Source organism: Ovis aries, chromosome 5 (genome assembly GCF_016772045.2).
Source record: "Ovis aries strain OAR_USU_Benz2616 breed Rambouillet chromosome 5, ARS-UI_Ramb_v3.0, whole genome shotgun sequence".
NCBI classification, from domain to species: Eukaryota; Metazoa; Chordata; class Mammalia; order Artiodactyla; family Bovidae; genus Ovis; species Ovis aries.
The window spans coordinates 80872721-80878720 of record NC_056058.1 but is presented as its reverse complement, the minus strand read 5'-3'; positions in this window follow the sequence as shown (position 1 = coordinate 80878720).

Sequence of the window (6000 nt, the reverse complement as noted above, 5' to 3'; positions counted from 1 at the left end):
TTTTTGATGCTATTATAAATAGAATTGCTTCCATAATTTTTATTTAGGATTGTTATTAGGTTAAATACCAATATTAACACCAAATATAGAAATAAAATAAGTATCTCTGGCCTTAGAAATAACTGGAATCGAAAAGTCAATTCACAGAGCCAAGTAAGAGAAAACACTCTATCAGCTCCTTAGATATTCCAGGTTGAAATAATCTGATATGATCAGTTTGTATGTTGAGTGCCTCCTTCCTTTTTTACTTCTGAGGATTATAGTTCTGGCTGGCTGGCTGAATGGCTGGATGGAGTCCAGGTGGAGGAAGAAAAATATCTCTTCATTTAGTAGATAGAACTCCTCAAAGTTTTTTCCCTAAGAGTGCTTTATCAACTTGAAATTGACCAAATTAACCTAATCATTTCCTTTCAAGATTTTAAGTAGTGTAAGCAGAGGTGGTTTTCTCTTAGAGATAAATGTGTGCTGAGTAGCAGTAAGAAAAGCATACTTTACGTGCATGAACAGCTTGGATATAACCAGTACTGTGATGGTAAGTGTTTAACATTGGCTCTCCGGATTGGAGGTGCAGGACCCCTGATTTATAGTGTTACCCAGTTTTCATGGCTTAAGTACTTTTATCGTGGTCAATTTTGAGTCATCAGTGTGGTATCACTGAATGAGTTCCTTGAAAGAGGTGCATACAGTTGGCCCTGTGCTGAGGGTACAAGCCAGATCCAGCTCACAAATGGATACAACTGAACCACTGTTCCAATGTGAATCAGTCATTCATTTTTTTTACAAGAGATACAGCTTTCCCCTCTGACATCTTCCTCTTATGATATCTCCTTTCCTAACGCCCCCTATTTTGTTCTTATGGGTCTCCTAATGTTCTGCTCTAAATCCCAAGTTTAAGCCCATACATCTCACCTTTCTAATCTTTATATGCTATGTTCTTGAAACAACCATTTTAAAAACATAAACAATAAATTATCATCTCAATACATACATCTTTCAGGGAAATAACATAATAAAGAAAAGTATTACTAGTCATGCCAGCCTTCAGAGATAAGCACTGCAAATTATTTGATGTATAGCTTTCTAGACATTTTTATTTACATATCTTCATGTATATGTATTATGAAAAGTGAAAGTGAAGTCACTCAGTCGTGTCCGACTCTTTGTGACCCCATGGACTGTAGCCTACCAGGCTTCTCAGTCCATGGGATTTTCCAGGCAAGAGTACTGGAGTGGGCTGTCATTTCCTTCTCCAGGGGATCTTCCCAGTCCAGGGATCGAACCCAGGTCTCCTGCATTGTAGGCAGATGCTTTTACCACCTGAGCCAGGGAATACACGTTTTTAAAATATATTTTGTATATTTTAGGTGCATTAATAAAAATACTACACCCTATATAATATTTTATGGTTTGTTTTTATCTTCAAAAGTATTATAATTTAAAAAATGTTGAAATAACTGAGGGATATAGAGTTAAAAGAAAAGGTTATATGCTAGAAAGCAGAGAATTCAGACTATTTTCCTAGAGTACTAATTCCATTACCTATGTCTTAGAAAAAGAAGTCTCTGATCCCATAAATATTAAATATTAAGCTTTGTTTTGAAAATCCATAATGTGCTTTGGCATCTTAAAGACTCTAAACATTCCTGTAGTATGTTTTACTCAGCTTACATTGAGTAAAATTATTTAGATACTATATCATCAATATAATAAATATTAATATAGCAATATTAAATAAAATAATTTGAAAAGAACCTATTTTTCATGAAAAACCAATTTCACACAACATTTTGAGAAACACTTTGAGTTTCTGTCTGGATATATAGTGATTTAGTAATCAAGTCCTCTGCCATTTGCTATTTACATAGCTCAGGTTGGGGTCTGCTGAAACCAAAGATGGGATGAACACTGCAGTATCAGGCAGCAAAGGTGTGCACATTTTACACTGTAAGTATTATAATGTGTCCATAAGACTGCTGGTAATGTATGTCAGAGAATCCTTTTCTAAAATACAACTAAAAAACAGCACAACTCTATGACAGACATCCTAAAATTTGGTAAAGTATGTAATAACAACGTGACTGAACAATATTAGATGATTTCATATTTTGTTGATCACAGTGTTCATACATCTGTACAAGCCCTATTAATCAGTGAAACTAGGTGAGTTCCCAGATACCTTCAAATATTTCTGTAATCTACAAGTTGGCTATTATTATATACATAGGAAACAGAAGACCAATTTATGTTCGAAGAGTCTAATATTATGTTTTCAAATAATATGCACCATATTTTTCTTCAACCTCTAGACAATTTTTCAGGCGTCTAAATATTGGGTCCAATTGCTGATCTGGAAAATAACTCAATATACCATTTTCTATATATTTTCAGACTTAAGGATACTAAAAATCTTAAAATCCTTCAGTTGTAAACATACATATATACACATACACATACAAACATTGAAAGTGAAAAGTGAAAGTGAAGTCGTTCAGTCATGTCTGACTCTGGGACTCCATGGACTGCAGCCCACCAGGCTCCTCCGTCCATGGGATTTTCCAGGCAAGAGTACTGGAGTGGGTTGCCATTTCCTTCTCCACATACAAACAGTAACCTCACTCAGAAAGGTTTTATCTTGATTAGCCTAGTATTTTCCAAACTTAAATTTTCTCTTTAAAGACATATATTCATTTATTTTTGGCTGCACTAGGTCTTCGCTGCTGCAAAAGGGCTGTCTCCAGTTGCAGTGAGTGGGGGCTATGCTTTCTCGTGGTGCATGGGCTTCTCATTGTGGCGATTCTTTTGTTGCAGAACATGGGCTCTACGGCCTGGGGGGTGGCGTGCAGTAGTTGAGGTACAAGGGCTTAGTTGCCCCGCCGCAGGTGGGATCTTCCTGCAGCAAGAATCAAATCTGTGTTGCCTGCATTGGCAGGCGGTTTCTCAACCACTGGATCAATAGGGAAGCCCCCAAACTTAATTTCTTGATGGTAAGCTCTCTGAGGGCATAGACCGTGTGTGCCTGTGTGTGTGTGTGCTCAGTCATTCAGTATGTCCTACTCGGTGCAGCCCCATGGACCTCGCTCACCAGGCTCTTCTGTCCATGGAGTTTTCCAGGCAAGAGGACTGGAGTAAGTTGCCGTTTCCTGTCTTCCTAGCACCTATCAAAGTGCCTGGCACATACGAATGTCAAGTATCAGCTGAATAAATGAATGGGTGGATGGATGGATGGATGAATGAATGAGGTCTGGGAAACCAACAACTAAATGTTTGGTGTTCTACACAGGATGTATTCATAAAAGTGTAATTCTAAAGTGAAATTTGTTTTGATATCTGAAACAACCCAGTAATATTATGAGTACCTTTTGCAGCCTTTGAAGTCTAGTGTAAGTCTCCCTCCAAGACTCTTTCTCTTATTACTATAGTTGCCATCAATCTTCTTTGAAATTTTACAGCACTTTTAGTCTCTACCACATAATTTAGCACTGAATTATGTACAGTCTTGTAGAATTCACTACAAGAATTCTTACAGGTTTGATTTATGACTGTCTGACTTCTGGCTACTCTCATTTCTGGTGCTCTTTGAATATAACTATCATATGATACCAAACATGCGGCACACAAATACGCCCCTCATTATTAGTAACTATTGTACGGTTAATAACTGTATGGCCCTTTACACTGATGAGGTTCATTTCAAGCTATTATCTTGGACTTCCCTGGTGATCAGAGTCTGCCTGCCAATTCCCCGCTCCAGGAGCAGTCCACATGCCACAGGGCAACTAAGCCCACGTGCCACAACTACTGATCCCGTGCTCTAGAGCCTGTGCTCCACAACAAGAGAAGCCACCACGATGGGAAGCCCACGCATTGCAAGGAAGAGCAGCCCCCACTTGATGCAACTAGAGAAAGCCCATATGCAGTAACGGAGACTCAACATAGTCATAAATAAATAAAAGCAAGCTCCTCCCTGCATGTCTACTAAATCACTTCAGTCGTGTCTGACTCTTTCTGACCCTATAGACTGTAGCCCCCCAGGCTCCTCTGTCCATGGGATTCTCCAGGCAAGAATACTGGAGTGGGTTGCCATGCCCTTCTCCAGGGGACCTTCTCGACCCAGGGATCGAAGCTGTGTCTCTTATGTCTCCTGTATGGGCAGGCAGGTTCTTTACCACTGTCACCACCTGGGAAGCCCTAGAAGCATTAAAACAGACAAACATATTGTCTCATTTGGTTTCACAATAATGGTACAGTTGATATGAGTGCAATTTTTGGAGAAAATGGAACCGATTCCCATATGCTTGCCTGGGAAATCCCATGAACAGAGGTGTCCATGGGTTTGCAAAGAGTTAGACAAAACTTAGTGACTAAACAACAACAATCCCCACTTTACTGATGAAGAAACTAACAACCAAAGCAACAATTTTCCAGTGATTAAATATTTATTAGACTATGGACCAAACCCCAGCATTTATTACATCCAAAGCCCATTTACTCACTTCCTGATCTGTTTTCTGACTTAACACAAGGTAAGCCTTGTTGTGACGTAGAGAACCCATCCAGTTCCCTGGTCTTTTTGCCCCGTACGACTTTTATCCCAGGTACCAATTTCTAGACAATCAGTGGTTTAAAAGGCTGCGGAAAGAGAGAGGAAGAAAAAGGAAACAGAGAGAAATCTGAGGGAGGCAGAGGACGGGAAAGATGCTGAGAAGCAGAGAGACCAAGACTGGAGGACTCTAGCTCTATCTGGCCAGCAGATGTGTTTTGTTTGGCCACCACAGAGCATTTTTTTAAAAAGTGAATTCATTGCCAACTTTTAAAATGGCAAGTGTTCTCATCTATATTTCTGGCTCCTCTTGAAAATACAAGACGAATGGCCAAATAGGTTTAAATTTCTGCAGGGCGACATTTGGCTGTAACTGAGTAGTGGCAGCTCCCTCAAGACAGAGTGTGAGCCCTCCAGCTATCCCAGTCCCAGCCCGCTTTCTTATCTCACTCCAGGCAGCATCGCGCTTCCAGCCTCTTCAGGGATTTATGGCTGTTTCATCTACATAAAGAAATAAGATGGGGTTTGTCTCTGATTTTCCACAGGTATCCTCATATTTAATGGGTTTATTTTAATTATGCACATCCTGATCAGAGGGCAAACTGATGTCAAACTCTTTTTTTAGCTGAATAAATTCATTCATTGAACAAATATTTATTTACTGAGTGCCTACTATGCCTGGCTTTTGTTAAGGAATTAATCCCATTACTTCAGAATTAGATCTTAGATGTCTCTTAAGATGACCAATGATTGATTATAAACAATATCTGATAAAACTCAGCCTTATTGATTAGGATACAAATGCTTTTAATTATACACATTCAGTGTCAAATTTCAACAATGATTTGGTCATCAAATCCAAGCATAGCTTTAAGGATTCCAAAATGATGAAGTAATACTGTGGTAGATCAAAGGATTGGTTTGCATATCTTAAAGATTTGTGATGTGGTTTTCTCAACTGTGTTACATATAAGGAAAACAATCCACTTTTTCTATAAATTAGATTTGCCTCAAGAAGCCAGACATGCTTGGGTTTGAGGGTAACAGATTAGCCAAAGCTTACCCTCTAATTCCTTTGGGTGTTACCCAGAACTTTAAAAAAAAAAAGGTGAGAGCAAAGCAGATTCACATGGATAAGTTTCTGTAACTCTTTTTATCATCCCCAGACATCTCTTCAAAGATTCTGTCACACTTCCCAGAGAGAATCTAATCATGAATCGTATATGACTATACCTTTAATTTCTGATTTATTACTGTAAAGGTCAAGCAGAAATTATGGTAAGTGTCTGTCTAGTCAAGGCTATGGTTTTTCATGTGGTCATTTATGGATGTGAGAGTTGGACTGTGAAGAAGGCTGAGCACCAAAGAATTGATGCTTTTGAACTGTGGTGTTGGAGAAGACTCTTGAGAGTCCCTTGGACTGCAAGGAGATCAACCAGTCCATTCTGAAGGAGATCAGT